General features: G+C 45.6%; 1 protein-coding gene and 1 non-coding gene across 2 annotated transcripts in view; one reads left to right on the forward strand and one right to left on the reverse strand.

The window, feature by feature from the left end:
- LOC135920245 (protein eva-1 homolog C-like) overlaps positions 1–20,396 on the reverse strand; it is a 671,604-nt gene that overhangs the window by 541,771 nt on the left and 109,437 nt on the right. The gene's annotated exons all lie outside the window — the stretch shown is intronic.
- Positions 8,041–8,113, forward strand: TRNAL-CAA (transfer RNA leucine (anticodon CAA)). The gene has a single exon. It is a non-coding gene; the product is annotated as a tRNA-Leu (tRNA).

Genomic DNA, 20,396 nt, shown 5'->3' on the forward strand with positions numbered 1-20,396 from the left:
TTTACACTCTTGGCCCTTACCCCAACATCACCTGCCATTGGTGTCTGGATTCCGTCTGGGAGTGTTACCATCTCTGCCACTCTCAGTCACCGCACTTAAGCTACAGTCACTGAACTAGCTGCACTGCGGGCAGCTTTTATTTACCTCATAGAACAGACAGCTGAGTCGTGGGTCATCTTCACCAAATCAAGAGTGGCCCTGCAGTCCCTGAAGTCGCCGCGCTTGCAAGAACAACTCGTAATGGACATCAGACGCCTATGTAATAAGGCCTGCTAACTGCATCATAGCGTTGTGCTGCAGTCGTTACCAGCCCACTGTAGAACACAAGGAAACGTCCAGGCTGACCATGCTGCCGAAGCTGGAGACGACACTTTGCGAGAAATGGTCTAGATAATTTTCTTGAGAAAAGACGCGGCAGCACTAGTATCTGCACACGCTTGGCGTCTCCAGCGATCCCTCTGCACAGATGCCAGCTAGCATTACGGATCCCTATACAAGATAGATCCACCGTGCAACTTTTACAAGCCGCGAGGCCTCAACAGACAAGACCAAGCATACCTTCACCACATAGGACTCAACGTGGCCTACACAAACTACTTCAGGTGTAACATTCCACTCACGCACTCGCCAATGTGCTCTGAATGGAAAATCCCTGAAGACCTGCGACATGTTCTGTGCGACTGCTACCGCTACGCGTCAGACATTCTCTGAAGGCGTCACTGCACGTTGAACAGGACGCGAGCTTGGCACTACAGTACATTTCCCGCCCAAAGCAAAGCACCACCTGTGCGGTACGCGCCAAGAAGGCACTGCTGGCGTTCTTGGAGGCCACGAGCCTTAAGAAAACTTTGTAAATATATCTATAGTGTTTCTATGGTATAAAGGTTATAAACAGCGAAAAGGTGCCTCAGAAAGACTGGCCAACGTTTCGATAGGAGGACCTATCTCGCTCAAGTTTTTGTTGTATATTCAACAGTGCTTGTTCAGGCTTGAAGAGAGATTTAGCTTAGGCTCAAAAGCAATACTTTTACCTAGAATACCAAACTTGGTCTGGTGAAGTTGCATGTACTCCAGTTCCTTAACTAAATACGCAGTGGTAAGCAAGATAAGAAGGACGCTGCTTGCTTCAGGACGCGCAAGAGATGAATTGAATGCGGTGACTTTGCACTGGCTCTTCGATCATGCGCCCCGATTTTATACCCGCCCTCTTTCAGAGTGTGGCAAGCGTTTTCAGTGACCTGCTTCTCGAACATGAAAAGCAAATAATGAAAACAAGGCAGAGCGCTCGTTTACGCAGCGTTGACGAAGGATCGCTTGCTTCTATTCATCCGCGTTGAGTCTTACTGGTATCTTGCTTTCTAAACGTTCTCATTCTGTCAGCATCCGTGAGAAAAGAAGCGATACACTGCGCTTTACGGTAAAAATGGGCTGAGAACTTTTTACCAGCTGGAAACTTTGATTCGAAGACGACAAAAGTGTTCAAAAATGAGTTCAACTCATAAACGCATGAAAGGGTTGCTACTTAAAAAAAGGGTAATATTCTCACTCGATATTCATTGCTTCAAATTGTCAACTGAAGCTGCGCGTGGTGGGCGTCAGCTGTACACGTGCAACACGGTCTCGCAATCACCATTAAGCGTTGTTAGTAACATCAGACATGTGACCAGCCGCAGCGCTGCATCGGTAGCTCATTATGCGCAGATTCACCATTTCAGTAAGCAATAAAGTTTGCCAATTACCAACAGTAACCGGTGTTGTCGCAACGAAACGAATGGTCATGAGCAAGCGAGTGAGTGAGTGAGTGAGTGAGTGAGTGAGTGAGTGAGTGAGTGAGTGAGTGAGTGAGTGAGTGAGTGAGTGAGTGAGTGAGTGAGTGAGTGAGTGAGTGAGTGAGTGAGTGAGTGAGTGAGTGAGTGAGTGAGTGAGTGAGTGAGTGAGTGAGTGAGTGAGAGTGAGTGAGTGAGTGAGTGAGTGAGTGAGTGAGTGAGTGAGTGAGTGAGTGAGTGAGTGAGTGAGTGAGTGAGTGAGTGAGTGAGTGAGTGAGTGAGTGAGTGAGTGAGTGAGTGAGTGAGTGAGTGAGTGAGTGAGTGAGTGAGTGAGTGAGTGAGTGAGTGAGTGAGTGAGTGAGTGAGTGAGTGAGTGAGTGAGTGAGTGAGTGAGTGAGTGAGTGAGTGAGTGAGTGAGTGAGTGAGTGAGTGAGTGAGTGAGTATGCAGCGTACTGATGCGGCATAATGAATGATTCTATTTCATAGGTGTTTATTTTTCGTCTAGCCATTCGTATGATAACGTACGATAACGTATGATAACATTCGTATAACATTCGTATGATAACGTACGGACAGCTTCTAACGAAGCTGTCCGTACGTTATCATACGGACAGCTTCGTACGTTATCATACGGACAGCTAACGTACGGACAGCTTCTAGCGAAGCTGTCCGTACGTTATCAGAGGGGTATATTTAATGAGGAATGAAACCGAGAAAATGGAATCGCCACACTATGCCAGGTGAGTGAGTGAGTGGTCTACTTATGTGGCGTTCCACAAGGATTCTGTTCCGATGTTCTCCGTTAAAGCGTAAGCTGGTATGGGCTTATTTTACTAGCCGTCTGCGTTGGCGATGGTGTGCACCACCACCATCGCAGCTGGCGCCAGGAATAAGGAAAAAAGCAATGCCGGCTCTCCCGTAATCGAGAGTAGATGTAATCATGAAAATGACCGCCGGCAAAGCCGATTGGTTGGACATGATACTATTCACAATCTTAAAATGGGTGTAGTGCATGTTCGCACCAAACCACATCCCACCGTACCGCACCACACCATACTGTGGCACAGGTCCATATGGATGCAATACTTTCCTGTCACAGACAAAAGCCCACTGCAAGTCTCGCCTCGGTCAAACAGCCATCCGCGGTACGCCGGACTCTACCGGCTTGGAAGCTGCCGGACGCTACCAGCGCTTCCGTCGTGCTGGACGTAAGGAGCCTACATACAAGCGCTGTTTGCATGTAGGCTTCCTATCCGGACGCGCCACGTATCTCACGGACCGCTGGCGTTGAAAAGAGTACAGGCAACTCTCAGCTCGACAAGGAGGGAGGGAAATAGATAAGGAGAAGGCAGGGAGGTTAACCAGAATAACGTCCGGTTGGCTACCCTACACCGGGGGAATGGGAAAGGGGAAAACAAAGACCACAGGAAGAGAGAGGAGGGAAGGAAAGAAGGAAATTGCGGCGAGTTCGCTGACGCGTGTGGTCCTGCAGAAATTGCATTAAAAGTCACAGATGGTCGCACAAACCCGTCGTCCTTAAGAAACACAAAAGCGCCTTCACCGCTTTATGGGCCGACGGGCGATGGGGGCGGTGTTCCAGCAGCACCTGCACAGAAAGCGGCTGATTGTCCAGTTTTTGAAAAGCTTTGGCAAGTTCTTGTCTCTCAGGGGTGTATCGTGGACAGTGGCACAGCAGGTGGTCGATGTTTTCTTCGGTGCCACAGACCTCGCATGCTCCACTATCAGTCACTCCAATTAATGTAGAGTATGCCTTTGTGAAGGCCACTCCTAACCAAAGGCGACAGATGACAAGATGACACACAAGTGTATATACTGCCTTGCATCTGCCTCCTGAATGTCGCCATTGGAATTGACAAATGACAAACCAGAAGTTACAGCTTGAGTGATATTGGGAACAAACATTTATAAGAACTCGGACGCGATATTTTTTGCAACTTTAGGGTGATACCGGGCGTCGCTGAGGACATTGCTTCGTATAATAAACGTTTCTTTCTCTCTCTCTCTCTTGTTTGGCAAATAACTAGCGTATGTAAAGCGATCTTGACAGGTTAGCTGGATGATCTCGTATTGTTCTCTCAACTTCCCGCGTGTTCTCGCTTGAGTGCCCGGATAACGGCTCTGTCTTTTGGCTCAAGGTCACTTGAAGGTCGCCTACAACAGTAGTTAAAAGCATTTCATGCTTAATATATCCATTTACCCCCGGGATCAAACCCGGGGATGCAGCGGGGGCGTTAGCTACTCTACCACTGAGCCACGCCTGCGGCTTTATACAGCGAAGCTGTATATGTGCTAGGATCTGACGGATCCCGTCTGCGCGTGTACCAACAAATTTTTATACGTGGACCGGTCCCGAAGGTAGTGCAGTACCAGGGCGGAGGTGAAGCAGGCGATAAGCACTTCCCATACGTGGGACGATCGCGAAGATAGTGCAATACCAGGCAGGCCTGCGGCGGCGGTCCAGTTTGTCATTAAGGGGCCCACACACATAGCTTCGCTGGTCATCCTTCTTCCCAGACTGGAAGGGCATTGAGTTTTACAGCGAAGCTGTTTACCTCTACCGAATGGCGATACTTTCGTGGCGGCCCACAGAAAACTCGGCTCCATACACTGCACCGTGCAATCGTTTCCTTCCAAGAGAGGATACGTACTGCTGGCAAAGCCTCTCGGCTTTGCCAGAGTATTTTATCACATTCAAGAAGTATGCTAGTCTTAAGTAATACCCTTTGTACAGTAATTTCAAGAAACGGGGAAGAAAGCCGACCGGACGCTGCGGACGCCGAACTAAAACTGTCTAATGTCTTGTAATGGCACCGAGAGGCTCCATACACTGCATGTTACTTACGAATAGAAATTGTAAATTTTACAAAGAACAAAGAAGGAACAATGTATGCACGCGTGCTCATTTCATTCGTTAGACTAGAATAGGTTAAGTGGAAAGTAACACCTTCGCTGGCAGTCCACCTTCACAGAGGCGATTGGCCCATAACATTTTTTCCCGTAATACATGGGAGCAGAGTCTTCAGCAAAACCAGAAAGACATAGTGCTACAGATATTTAAGGTGACTGAAAACACAATGCTAGCTTGTAGCGGAAAGGCTCCCCGTACACGCGTCCTAGCACGCCAGGAAATAGACGATGTGAGATACGCGTCGGGTAGCGTCGACACGTGCGCACTTTGCATTGCAGTTGCATAATATTATTCCAGGTGGCATGCCATGTAGCAGTTTCACAGGTAGCGGTACAAGGTAGAAAGAGACGTCTCGAGGAAGAAGAAGAGTAAGGAGATGCATAGAAAATCCTAAAATGAATAACATGTATGGCACACCTGAACAAATCAAGCAGGCTAGGTGACAGTTTGTCACCGCCCCGTTTCGAAGGGGATGCCAATAATAATAATAATAATAATAATAATAATAATAATAATAATAATAATAATAATAATAATAATAATAATAATAATAATAATAATAATAATAATAATAATAATAATAATAAGCGTCATATCGTGCCACTTGTCACAACTTGACATGCACGCCGCATAGCGGTCATATGTGCAACTATTGCACTGCACTTGCCTTGTATTCCATCAAGTGTTCCCACACGTAGCAGTTGCATGTAGCAGTAGCATGTTGCATGTAGCTGGACCTGGCGAACTCAAGCAGACTAGGTAATTATTTGTCAACGCCTCGGTTCAAAGGGGAAGCAAATAAATCCTCATCCTCATTATCAACAAGAATGGTGCAGAATTAGGCTTGCTTCCCTGGTAGAACTCTGAACAAACACCGAGATCAAATTTAGTAAAAAATGGAGATAACGTCTGCCAAATGAGCACATGAAGTTTAATGTTTGCGGTTCAATTACACCACGTGTAAAACATTTCTTTAGCAAGTGCTCAAGAGCATTATATGCGGGCAAGTTTTCAGACAAACGAATCAAGTGTGTCGTTTAATTGCAGACAAAAGTTCTTGGTGCAGTTGCTCAAAATAAATTACTTAGCTGGAAATGAAGACGACTACCCTCACGCTCCCAAGTTCATCTGGCGACTAGGGGGCTGGCATAGATTCCTGCAGGTAAAAAAAAAAAAAGGCGAGGACATACGATAAAGTGGCCTGCCATGCATCTTGACATTACGCGGTCGGTGCGCTTTCTGCGCAGAGTGCGAAAGTTGGAGGGAGAGAAAGAAAGAAAAGGCGCAAGGAAAGTCACTATGCGAAGCCACCTTGCCTCTGGCTGCCATGTTTCCTCCTCATTATTTCGACCTGGTCATCCGTGTCGACAAGGGTAAACGCAGTAACCTTATGCGGGTCAATGCTATAGGGAGCCGACGAATGTGCGAGATGAAAGAGGAAGAAAATGCCGATGGGAATGGCCAACTTTGGCCCTCCTTGAGAGAACTGCGCGACCTGCCACAAGTGTACCTTTCTGGAAAAAGCTGGAGCCCTCTTAACGGTGCTGGTAGGAGACTTGGCAACGAGGATTCGAATGTAATCTCTTAGGACAAAGGAAATAGCGGCACTCTATTTGCTGCCGTACCTGCATTCCTTCATGAGAGTCTGCTTTCTTTCTACTTCTCACTCCGTCAGTATACAGTGGAAAAATCGTATTTCTTTGTTCTAGCTATACACCCTGTCTTTTTCACTTCATTTTACCTCTCTTCCTGTAGTCAAGGTGTTACTTTGGAGGATTGACCATCATCATAATCAGCCTACAATTATGTCTACTGCTGAACAAAGTTCTCTCCCAGCGATCACTAATTACTCCTGCCTTGCGCTAACTCATTCCAACTAGCCCCTGCAAATTTCCTAATCTTATCACCCCACAATGCTTTGCCTTTCTCGGATGCGCTTCCCTTCCCTTGGTATCCATTTTGTAACGCTAATGGTCCGCCGATTATCTGTCCTACGCCTTACGTGGCCTGCTCTGCTCTATTTTTCTCTTAATGTCAAATAGGATAGTGGACATTCCCATTTGTTCCCCGATCCACGCCGCTCTCTCTTAACGTTACGCCTAGTGATTATTCGTTCCAATACTCTTTTTGCGGAACTTAACTTGTTCTTGTACTTTTTTGTTAACTTCAATATTTCTGCCCCATATGGTAGCAGCGATAGAATGCAATGATTGGAAATTTCTGCTTCAGCGACAGTAAAAAGCTCCCGGTCATAATTTGGTAATGCTTTTCTTATGCATTCAAGCCTATTTCTACTCTTCTCTAAATTTCTTTCTCGTGAGTAGGGTACCCTGTAAGTAATTGACCTAGAAAAACGCAGTCTTACCCAAAATCTAGAGTCTGAGGGGTGATCATGAATTGTTGTTGCCTGGCCAGCCTATTGAACGTTCCCTTTGCCTTCATATTATTCTTGAACCCTGCTATTACACAGTCTCGGTCGAGGTCCTGAATCAATTGTTGCTGTTCATCCCCAGTGTTGATGATCAGGACAATGTCATCTGCAAACCGAAACGTTCCTGATGTATTCGCCTTTGATGCTCACTCCTAAACCTTCCCAGACTAATAGCTTAAATACTTCTTGTAAGCGTGCTGTGAATCACACTGCACAGGTTAAACAGCATCAAATATTCAGACAATAAACGATCGTACGCAGTGCGGTTAAGGGTGCTGGGTAGCAACGTGCCCAATAATAGCGGGAGCAGGCACAGCCTGCACGTTTACCTGTGTTTCCAGCACGTCAATGTCAGCGTGCAAACGCCCCTACTAGCATCTCCTAACGACAGCAAGATCGATATCCGTCAGCCCAGAACAGTCTACTGACAAATGTGTCTGAATAGCAACTCCGAAGAAGACAAAGTAATGCTCAATAGCCTGGCAAGAACAAGTTTAGAACAATAGCATAGAACAAGTATTCGTGATTGGCAGTCAGCCTCCGGATTGTACACAGGGGTCCCTGATTATGCGAATAAAATTTACAGATAAATAAAAATGTCTTGGGGCACGAAGGGTAGGCATTACCAAATTATGACCGGCAACTATGACGGTGCTTCAAAAAGAAAATTGCGTAGTCATTACATTCTACCAGTACTAATGTACGGGGCAAAAACTTGGAGATTAACAAAGAAACTTTAGACGAAATTAGAAACCGCGCAACAAGGGATGGAACGAAAACTGTTAGGCGTAACGTGAAGAGGAAATGATAGTGGCGATGTTGGGTTGTTCGTTGATCATATTGAAATGAGCGAGTTGTAGCGCGTACCGGGAACAATGTACTCGTTTAATGCCCATCTCACTGTCACACACGAGCCGCGGTAGCTCAATTGGTAGAACATCGCATGCAAAATGCGAAGGTTGTGGGTTCGGTTCCCACCTGCGGCAAGTTGTTCATCCCGTTATACTTAGAGGCACGGGAGATGCTTATTATTTTTTTCCTTATTATTGTCATTATCTTTATTTATCTATATAATATTTTTATTCTTCCTTTATATTTGCCCCACTCTAACGTATGTCACACACGAGCAGCGCTAATAGCAAAGACAGTCTTTACTTTTAACACTAAGCCATCTGATACTTCAGGCGCACCGCGATACAGATCACGTGGAATCATTAGGTTCTAACGAAGAAAAACTAAGCGCAGCTCCCTAACATGACCCGCTGTGTGTCCTCGCTTTTCATTTCAGAAAATCCCTACCCGACTGTCAAGTTAAAACTGCGATGGCTGCCGTCCTGCTACGTGACGCGGGGACGGTTTGCACTTGATACCAGCACTAGGTGGATCCAAGACTAAAAAAGCACAGTCTTTTAGCTAATTTCGTATTCACGTGTGCATATTTCAGTGTTCTTGCAGTATGTAAAGGAGGTACGTGCACTGAAAGTAAAACTTTGTGTCCGTTTTAAGGTTCCTTTAATTTCCTCGGTCTACATTAAAATTTGATACAAACGCTCCACGGAGGCGAAAATTCTATCAAGTGAGCTATCTCTGATATTCTGTCAGGGGAGGTTGTCTAAAGCATGCGCGTGTTAAAGCGTTCATGCATGTTGGAAAGAAAAGGAGAAAGTGTATCACTTTGGAAAAGAAATACCTTTTCTTCCCTTTTAAATCCTTAAATCCTTTTGGAAAAGAAAGCTTTGCTATAGTGTTTATGTCTTGTTACGCTTCACGCAACACGCTAAGTAATTACTCGTAGTAATTTATAATTACTCACACCGTGCAGCGGGTCTGCAACTCTTGCTCAACAAGAACGTGCCATTCCTATGCGCTTGTGCCAAATCGGGCCTGATACAGCACGACACCAACTCTCGCTTACTCGATGTTCACGAGCAAAGTCGTATTCTCCGAATAGTCTCTCGAAACAAGATTTTGCAGCAGTGCACATTCAGATAACTGAGTAAGGGCAGGGAGGTTAAGGATGTGAGAGAGTGAGGAAGGTGTCGTTTACCTTTCTGCTCAAGGATGGCCTTGTCCGGGTGAAAAACAACGCAGAGGTGGGGGAAGCAACTGCTGCCTCTTTCTCATTTTCCCGGCGCTACAGGTTTACCCCTTAATCGTGGAATTACCAAGAGAATGCGAATGACCGATACCCGGGAGTGTTACACACTTTGGCAAAAACTGGACGCTCAGTAAGCGCTCTTACGCACAACTAGCTCACTTTCCGATATATGTGAGGTTCCAATTGTTGTGCTGGTGCTTTCGTTTTTCACGTTTAGCGATGCGGGAATCTACTCGACCAACATTCGTTTTTATCAACTTCGTTAAACAAACACTCCGAGCACCTGTGTAAGCAGTTATTATTGTTAACCTAGCCTATTTCCAGAGATCCGCACTTATCTGAAACAGCGCAGGAAGAGAACGTCCTCAATACGCTTTGAAAAAATATTTTTACACGGCGCGAACTGTTGTACGGGTTCGCATTTCCGTGCACGATGATGGTGGTCTCGCTCGAGTACACTAACTGAGAACTCTAGCGAGTGCTTAAACGTGGCATACTTTTACCGCGGCTATGCGTAGAACTTTAAAAAAACATTTCTGACAAGCGGGTGTTCTGCCGTGCCGACGCCAAGATGAAGCGATGAACAAGTTTGTGAAGTTGCCATAATGGATAACTTTTATTCGTCTCTTCTCTAAATCAAGTTTTCTTTATCTTTTTGTAGTTATATATGAGTCTATAATTAAAATTACTTGGTAAAGTAGCATCAGTTGCACTAAGTGCAGTGTTACTCGCCAGGCAAAGACGAAGAAAAACAAAAATAAAGCTGAGAGAAAGAAATAAACTTAAACTTAAAAACTGCCTACCATAATGATTATTGTCCACGTAAAATACATGCAAAGGGGGCTGTGGCAGCAAAGTTGCGATAGTGGTCATCAGAAATATCGCCGTTGCCTAGGACTTCCGCGGAGCGCCTCAACAGCAGGAACCATTATATTGGCTCGAGACCATCCGATCACGACTTACATTAGCATCGACACGCTTAGGGCCCATGTTCGTCATGTTTCACGCATACAATCAAGCTCTTTTGCCTGCCTGCCAGAAAGACGACCGCAGGCGTCCTTCACCAACGAGGTCAGCATCCATCGTGCCTGTCTACCATCGGGCATCACACCCTCAGCACGTTCAACCTCAGCTTTGTGGTGTTTAGAACAACCTCAAGTGCGTCTCACGGTACCAGGAATGAGAAAGAAGACCGACCTGCCTACCTTGGCCCTGAAGCAAGCAGCACTGGATTGTTTGAACACTTTCTACTTTGACCGAGTCCACATATATACGGATGGCTCTTCCACTGAGACCAGCTCCACCGGCGCAGTGGTTATACCATCACGATCAATTAGCATCCAATACAAGATTTCTCACATGACAACATCGACCGGATCGGAGCTTGTTGCCCTCCGAGGTGCCGTTGATTACATTAGCAACCAACCCGCTAATCGGTGGGCGATATGCTGCGATGTCTTTTGTCATCTCTTCGTCGCGGGTCGTGTGAACAACTAGTGTCGGAGATACGAGAAATGCACCATTGTATGATAGCGAAAGGACACGACGTCGTGTTTCAGTGGCTGCCCGGCCATTGCGGTATCTCCGGCAACGACCTCGCTGACGAAGCTGCTAGGAAAGCCCACGAAGGAGCAACCCTTGTTTCTGTGCCTTTATCGCGGACCGACGCAGCCCAACACCTAAGCAAGGTAGCACACCGTATGACATTAGAGAAGTGGCATACACCTGAATTCACCCAAGAACGATTGCATTCCCTCGACCCCTCTATGCAACTGCGGCTGTTACCAGGACTTCAGCGAAATGAGACAATAATGCTGTGCCACTTACGCTTGGGCGTCGCATTCACCAATGCGTATACGTTTTTGATTGGAATGACTGATAGCGCCGACTGTAATGCCTGCGGTGCCGAGGAAACTATAGAACATCTACTATGCTACTGCCCATCTTTTCAAAACGAAAGACATGACCTCTGCACAGCTCTCAATCAGCTAGACAGAACACCGTTCACCTTGAAGAAGATCTTGGGACCATGGCCTCGCATATCGCAGCTACGAAAGGCCACAAAAGCTCTGCTGCGATATTTGAAGGCTACTGGACTGAGTCAGCGTCTGTGACCCGGACTGAGTGACCGAACGATATCCCCAGTGGACTTTCTCTTCTTCTTTTAATCTTTCAGTCCCCTTTTCCCTTTCCCCAGTGTAGGGTAGCCAACCGGGCTCAGTCCTGGTTAACCTCCCTACCTTTCCTTTATCATTTGCTCTCTCTCTCTTTATTTTTATATTATTCGTCACCTGATATTGTTTGATCAATCTCCGAAAAAGCTATAGCCGTTCTTGCGCGGGCTGCCTATAATAGTGTACGGGCAGTTTTTCGGTCTTACATGTTTTATTCGAATAGTGTTGATATACTTCCTCAAGTAACAGCACATACTTCTCTACAGACCAATATTAGGCGAAGCAAACATTCCTGCTGATTAATTTAACTCTAGCAATATATATATTCTCGAAAGTCGAAGTCTGTAGAAGTGAATGTGGCCTATATGGTGAGAAAACAGTCAGTAACTTAGCTGACACGATTTACATTTAGCAAAAGGTAGTTAAAGGTAACGTAGGCTAGACTATTACGTCGAGTCGGACTTTCTGTGTTTCACTGCAGATGTCAAAATCAAATTATGGAATTTCACGTGCCAAAACCACATTCTGATTATGAGGCACTCCACAGTGAAGGACTTCGGAATATTGTGAACCACCGGGGGCTCTTTAACGTGCATTTAAATCTAAGTACGCAGGCGTTTTCGCATTTCGCCCCCATCGAAATGCGGCCACCGTGGCCAGGATTTCGCCCCCTGACCTCCTGCTCAGCAGCCCAACACCGCACTGTAGCTGTAATTATCTGGTCATGTTCGCATGTTCTTTGCATGTGACAAGCCTTGAAACCTTACCGGAGAATTAAAGCCCGTCACTCACCTCACTTTTGTGAGATTTCTGACAATTCCTGACTCAAAATAGGCTGGTCCGTTGAGCCTTTCCGCCAACAGTTTTCACGTAATCTAATCCTCATAAACGCAAAGGCCTCTTTAGCAAGATTGTCTTACAATATATTCTTTCTTATAGTGCTAAAATTTATTACAGTCGCTTACAATATTTTTCAATTTTTATTGTGTTCTTACTCAACATTCGTGTAAAAAAGTAAAGTGTCTTTGGCCACTGACGGCGCTCAGGCTTTCATAAGCTTGAGTTGCCATATCTGCGATACTTTTTATCTGCCTCCTCTCCGTGTGTTCTGTATAATCAAATAAATCTTTTTATTTTTACTCCTACAGCAAATTGACAAAACCAGAGCGCGTGAAAGCTACCGAAAGGCACGCGCTGACCAATATGAAGATTGAAAACACCATAACCTCTCCCTTTATTTGATTACGTGGCAGGCGGAGCGTCCTAGCGTAGATCCTCAAACATAAGCCCTCGAGGCAGAGAAAGAAAAGCGGTGGAAGCTACGCAAACAATGAAGAATCACTGGGACCGGAGGACGTTTGCTTCCAGAATCCGGGGTGGCCTCGATACCGCAGCCCACGGCAGAAAACAAGCAACAAAATGCCACGGTTCAGAGAATGGATGGGCACACACGTAAAACGCACAACATGGAAAATAAAGAAACTATGGAACATGGCTTCTACGTCGTATTGTGTTTCCTAGCTTGTAGGTTGTGGGTGATTCAATGTTCCTCTCTTGCTGGAAGATAGTAACAGCGGCGTAAATGTGTCAGCAGCGACAAAAACGGCCATCGTGAATCCACAAATATGCGATGGACAGATATAGCGACAAACACGTAAGTACTTCTGCAGAAATATAAACAGCACACAACTGAACTCAGTAGTCCTGTGAGCAATTGGTTTTATTCTATACTTTCATAGGGTATTAAGGTTTCAGCGAGAACCTACGATATACAGTTTTAATTACGGGTGTGGACACCGCATCATGTTTTGTATGAGGTGCGAGTTAAAGACGTGTGGTATCCACTACTATAGTGTGCGGTTAAGCCGAGGGATATATAATTTGGGGCACCTGCCTGTGTGCTTGCGTGCAACCGAGACTGCAGGCTTTCGACCCCAGGTGCCAGTTACCTTCATGCGCTAACGGCAATTCTGGAGCGCAATCAATGCAACCCAACCAGAGTAAACGTTTGTTTCTCTCCGCATGTCCAGGTGCTCGATTCAATAAAGAAAATACACTACCAGACTAGCGCGAAACTCTGTGCAATGCGATTCCTCCCGAATATCAACTAATATACATGTTTCACGCTGTTTGTTCGCCTGCATGAAGAGGTCCGCTCGCACAATAACTCGTACGTCAGATCGTGTGCGCGCCTGTACGAAAGCGCACGACAACTGCCAGGGATGGGTATACTTTTTTTTACTTCTTTGTTTGTGTGTACAGTGCTTCGGGGATCGGACATTGCGTTGTAGAGATGGAGGACGGACCGGGCCCCACCTAATCTAATTTCCGGGTCGCTTTCGACAACGCTGGCTCCGAGCTGGAATCACATCACAGGATTGCCTGTTGTCGCGGCTCGACGTTCGCGCATTTCGCACGACCAGAGCCCCGCTCCGGCAGTGGATGTTATCACTGCGACAAGGTCCGGTGGCCTGGAGAAATACGTCCTCGTGTCGGAGCTGCAGGAGCGTGTTAATAACATCGCAGTGCTACAAATATCGCCTGGATAACGTTCATATTACGTGGTTATGAGAACGCGTACCTTTGGGCACTGCAGCCACGTAATCACCTTTCACGCGTTTTTTAAGCCACAGATTGTTGGGCGGGTCACGACACATATGTGACAGAAAATACCATATCTCACGCATATGAGTAAGCAGTAAAGCTTGTATGCCTGGATACACATAAAATCGGAACAGTAGGCACTCAGTACTTTAAGAAACGAGTTGATGGAGTTATAAGTCAACTGTATTTTTGATAATTTAAAGGGTGCTGTAATATAGCCTATTATTACTTAAGAAACCCCGTGTGACTCATGCCATAGTTCTATTTGATCGTTTACATGCGAATATAGAGGTTTCGATAAATGATCTTTTATTATTTAAGGAAAATGAGACATCCACCCATCCATAGCAATTGCTACAAAGGAAACCAATACGGGTTCTTTGAAAGAAATGCCTCGCAGTTGAAGAAAAATTCGTCCTGGTCCGGGACTCGAGCACGGGACCACCGTGTTTTCCGGGGCAGCGGCTCTAACATTTGAGCTAACCATACGGCTAGCAGATGGCAGGACGAAGTCGAATCTGTCAACAACTTGACACAAAGGCCAGAGTTTGACGTAATAGTCCTGCGAAAACCCGCAAGGTGGAGAGAAGTAATTAAGGAAAAATGAGACATCCACCCGTTCGTAGCACTTGATACAAATGGGTATTGCATTGCAGAAAATAGGAACAGCTACTACTTATTTGGGATTGCTTCAGTTTTGTAACTGTTTTCTCATGAGTCATCTTATTGGGGTGCTGAATTACCTGCGCTTTGTTTACGCAACACGCCTACATTTATGTAGCGTCATAAATTTCTCACTGATTCCCCTTGTTCCATGCGCAGCCTGTTCGGTCGCATCGCTTGTCATTGTCTTACTATTTTACTCAAATGACAATCGGAACTCCTTGGATAAATGTACAAGAAGCATCAAAGGTAAGAGAACAATGAGAACAGTTATGAGCGTAGAAAAGAAAGATTATGCTTGACATATCATTCAAATTCTGTTTTAGAAACTCCCCATCGTAGACACATCATCGTTGCCGTCGCTTCACAATGTGCCTCACTGGCTATAAAGAAACAGTGCCTTCCCTGGTTAAATGCCACCAAACAAAGCTGGCAACAAAGCCATTTTGGCATTTCATCGCTTGAAAGGGAAAATTGCCATCCGCCCGAATGTAGCTGGAAGCTTCAAAGGAAACCCATGGAGGTTTCTCAAGAATAAAGCTTCGCGGTTGAGGAAAAAAATCTTTCTGGTCCAGAATTGGAACCCGGGACCAACGCTCTAACGCTCTACCATCTGTGCTAACGAGAAGTTGACCCCAGGTCCGAATTGCGAACTTAAACATTTTTGTTTATCACTTACGAAGCTATGTGCTTTCCTTTTGGAGGGGGGGAGGGTGGACCCGTACGGCTTTCCTTTGTAGCTTCGTGCTACATTCGGCTAGATGACAATTTACTCTTTCATGATTCTTTATCCACGTTGCGGGATTCCCCAGAACTGATTTGCTATTTCTTGTCTTATCTTTCAAAAAATTTGCCCTATTGTCCAGCTACACCGCGGCCAGCCAGATTCCTACGCTGGCTGACACATATATCTCTATCTTTCCATTCTTATTTTTCTGTGTCTATACTCAGTCCTCCTTTATTTTCATCATAAACCTCTTCGTCGGCGCAACGGCAATGTTACTTTGCCGCAACACTTTCTTTTATTTAGAGAAAGCATCGTAATTTTGTGCAGGGCATGGATTATTGGAGCGACGCACCGTAAACGGCATCTCTCATTTGTTATAGCCCAGTAGGCATGAGGCCAGAATACTTACTGTAACTCAAGTATAAAATTTTGGCATATGAATGCGGACCTCGTCGCATAAGGAAAAACGTTTGTTGCGTAATTAGCGAAGATGACTCGTAAACTATGTCTCAGTACAAGCGCAGTGTCTGCTCAAACTGCTGAAATGTCTCTGGTAGCGGTGTTGGTGGCTTCTCGTGTACAGCTACAGGGCATGAGGGCGGTGGGAGAAGAGACGCGCATTCTCCCCTAGCGCTCCCACACAGCATCTAAACTTTCAGACGTGTGAAAGCTCTCGCGCGATAGCTCGCGACGGCGAGCCTCGTTACGACACGACGTTACGCAGGCGCGTCTTAAACTGAGCCAAGTTCTTTCGCATTGTCGACCATTTCCTATTCCCAATACCAGACTTCCGCACGTTACAGGAAAAAAAAATCAGTCAAATTTTATTAAGCACCCATGGCAATACACCGGAGGTTTTGAGCAGACTTGTGCGTAACTAGTTACATGTAATTAGTTACTTCTAATCGGTTACTCTTTCTGGTAATTTGGTAATTTAACTATTACTTTGTTTACTCGGTAACGCTTGCTGTAATCCAGTCACTTTTTTTTCAGCAACCGATTACATGTGACCAGTTTCATTATTGGTGAGACGAGTTGTAACAGGTGAAGCAGCTTTGGGATCCTGAATTTGGCGAGAAGTAGAGAAGAAAGCCTGAAGCCGATTACACTTACAACCAATTCATTCAAAAGTGTCATTGATTACAGTTACCAATTACTGTCCCACAAAGTAACTGAGGAATTCCTCATCAGTTACCAATTACTCCTAGGATATTTACCTGCTAACTTTTTTAGCATCACATAGATATATAAAAACAAAGCGCCCTCGTTTGGCACTTTCAGGGCTTTCTCGGCAGTACTTTTACGTTGGTTATGTGCCATAAGAACTGCTTTTAAAGAATGTCATCGGTAATTGTTCCTAATTTTTGTTGTCAAGACATCAGCTCGACATTTAAAGCTCGCTCGAGGAGGAAAGCGAGATGCTAAGAGAGGGAAGCTCGTCAATTTGGCTGATGTGCGCGATGAGGGGTAGGAGGGTGGCACCGGGTTTGCCGTGTCTGAACAAGCGCATTCGCGAAGCTGCTGCAAGGCAGGGCTTCAGGCGTTCTTTACTTCTCGCCAAATTCAAGTTCTCAAAGCTGCTTCGCCTGTTACAACTCGTCTCATCAATAATGAAACTCGTTACGCGTAATCGGTTGCTGAAATAAAGCGACTGAATTACAGTGAGCTTTACCGAGTAAACAACGTAATAGTTAAATTACCAAATTAACAGAAAGATTAATTAATTACATGCAGCTTGTTAGACGTACAAGTCTGCTCAAAGCCACCGGTGTACGACCATGGGTGCTTAATAAAATTTGACTAATTGATGCTTTTTACTCTTGTAAATGCTGCCTTAGAACTCATAGGTTTGTGAGAATGGCAATTGCATTGAAGGTATGTGTCATCTGACATTTAATTTAAGCGTTCGGCGGGCTAGCAACGCGACCCCCCCCCCCAACTTGATCACGCGTGAACACGCACCCGTTGTATCGGTGGCGAAAACCAGATCGCCAGCCACTAACCGCCCACAGCCGGGCGAAAAATCAACGGGCGAAAGATCAAAGAAAGCTGTTCACTTCAGAGGAGCGCCCACAGGTTCACCAAAAATATGTGACGACAACAGTTCGCGAATATCAGCCGTCCAAAATTAAATATAATACAGCGAACAAGCGGAAGCTTACTCTCGAGTGAGCGTGTCGGTAAAGGGGCTTGTGTGCGCCACAACAACAACAACAACAACAACAACAACACAGCAAAAAAGAGAGCACGTTAGACAGCGTTTGCCGCGTGAATGACATACTCTCTCGGAAGCCATAAAACAAAAGAAACCGCAATTGGACAGCCGAAAAAAAGAAATGCACGTTCTTAAGAGCGCCCAGACATGCGCCTTCGTGTACGGCTCTCGACGCGCTCTACAGGTTTGTTGGCGCGCGTCGACTGGTCGGAGTGCGCGGGGTGAAACGGCGCCCGCGTAAAAGGGAGACACGTTTTCGTAATCTAGCCGCCACTTCTCGCCGCTCCATCCGTTCGATCTTTTTCCATCCGGCTTCCTACTTCGTACCGCGCAGTAGCTTGGCCCTGGACGCGTATGTATATATAACCGCAACGTTTTCCGGCCACCTGTATAAAGGCACGCTCTTCAGCGCCCAGAGCGACACGGAAACCTCCGCAGTGCAAGGTGGCAGCAACGTGAGATTTCGATGTGAGAAGTATACTTTGTTGCTGCCGAAAGTAGAGAGAGAGAGAATGAAGAGGAAAGGCAGGGAGGTTAACCAGATATGAGTCTCCGGTTTGCTACCCTACACTGGGGATGGGGGATAGGGGTTAGAAAGATGACAGAGAGGAAAACGCTAAAAAAAAGGAACGCGCACACATGGAGACACACACACAAAAGGCGTTCCAGTTAAAGTCGTTCACACAGGCCGGTAGATCGCAAGAAGCGCAAAAGTGCTTGCACGGCCTTCTTCTGTGACGGTAGGTCCTTTCGATGTTGCAGAATTCTTTTTTCGGACAGCGGTTGGTCGTCCAGTTGGTCAAGTTCGTGGCTAAGGAATGCCCTCTGTGGACTGTACTGCGGGCAGGCGCACAAAATATGGCCAATTAAGTAAAGGCGCTCACTGCTTGCGCCTTGGAAAAAATCGGTCCTTTGCTTGTGAAATTGTGAAGCGTCGATGTGACGCGGCCGTGGTTATTTCTACGGCTTCCGCGGGGGTTGTGGAATGCCCTGACTTGCGTTCCGCTCCGCAATCGGCGCTTTTTCTCTCAATAGCTTCCCTTGAGATGATGTTCTTTCACTAAAGTTAGTATGATGCTCTCTAACTTTCTGACCTCTCAAACATTTAATTATAAGATCCTATTCAAATCTCTCTCTTTAACTTCCGGATGATGTTTCGAAGGTTTTTCTGACCAAAATACACGTCATTTATTGAAAAAAAAAGAAATCTGTCACTGACAAAGTGTTAGTTTTTTAAGGCAGCCGTATTCAAAGACACGTGAACATTTCTACACGGTATAACAAATATCCAGGGGTGAAATTTGTCGGTATCTTAAGAGAAACTGTCTACAATATTAAATGAAATAACATTCAGAAAACGACAGGTTTTTTCTTACAGTTATGATTATACCGCAAACGCATAAGCTGCGAATAAATAACATAGTGTACAACTGGCAAAAAAACCCCAAGAAACAAACAAAATGAGGAGAAGACTTGCATGCGCACCCGTGTTACGTAAACGAAGTTCATGTTCGCTAAGGAATAAAAACACCATTACACCTGTAGCACACGAATGTGATTGTTCTAGTTCATATCAAGCATGTATTGTACATAGAATTTGTAGATCACTTCAAATCAAAATTTGTAGCTCTCTCTCAGCAAGAAAATCTCGTAGGGCTGGGATGCAAACTAAGCGTCACAACAACGACGTCTGAACTCGTCATCGTTGTCGACCAGAATGAGCAAACACAAAGAGAACGCGCTTCGAATACCTTGAACCAGGTCATGTGTGCCTACTGCAATGGGCGGAGGACCGGTTCTCGTACATACACCATGAAAAGTGACACGTCTGTGATATCAAGAACAGCGAATTTGTTTACGGCCGCAATGAATGGCTGAGAGGCAAACGTAAGTTCTCGCACTAAAAGAAAGCTTTTTGCAGTCTGGTGAATGTCGAAGAGGAAGTCCACGCAGGCACACGTGGCTGGCTATCGCTTTTAGTCAGTTTGCTGCGGTGGTTGATCGCTAACAGCACGGTGGCCATCTGCAGTCGATACAGTGACAGGTCGAGGTGGTAGGAGCAAGGAAATTACAGAAGATCTTTAACTGGCAACGAAGAGCCGCCGATGGCCCGATGAGAAAAACCTGTGTACCTCTATTTTAGGTTCGTTCTGGCCATCAGAATTGGCTGCCTGCTTCCTGTTGTGTAGGTGGTGGCTTGACGTCTGCCACGTGCGTCCCTTCTTTTTACCGTGCCATAAAGACCCTGCTTGTTTTTTTGTTTTGTTTTTTAAATCTTTGTAACCTGATGTGCAGGACACACAACTGATTAAGAAAACTGGTACAATCAAATACAGCTGGGAAAGGTAAATTTGCGCCTGAATGGATTCTCCGTCATGTCACAGAATGCGCACAGCATGCAAACATGGCATCGCTCACACGGGGCAATATGTGTCATAGGGCTAGGCAATTAGGCTAGAAAAGATTGGAGAGAACTTATTAGCGAATGCGATGTCAGGGCATCCAGGCAAGTTCAGGGGTTGTGGAAGTGATCGGAGAGAGCTAGCTTAAGATGTAGGAGCAAGCAACGAAACATTGGATTAATTGCAAATATCATGTGTGTACTCAACTAGCGACTTGTATCATAAAATCATGCTAATGCAAATCCTGCTAAACACTTTGTACCATAATTGAAAGAACGCGCTAGTTTGGTAGTCGATGACAAGCTAAGAACAAAGTTATATGCGCGCTGTCCGAATTAAATGCAATTTGCATAGACGTGCCAGCCAGTGAGGCTTTCTAATTTGTG

The sequence above is a fragment of the Dermacentor albipictus genome, chromosome 5, assembly GCF_038994185.2.
Source record: "Dermacentor albipictus isolate Rhodes 1998 colony chromosome 5, USDA_Dalb.pri_finalv2, whole genome shotgun sequence".
Lineage (NCBI taxonomy): Eukaryota > Metazoa > Arthropoda > Arachnida > Ixodida > Ixodidae > Dermacentor > Dermacentor albipictus.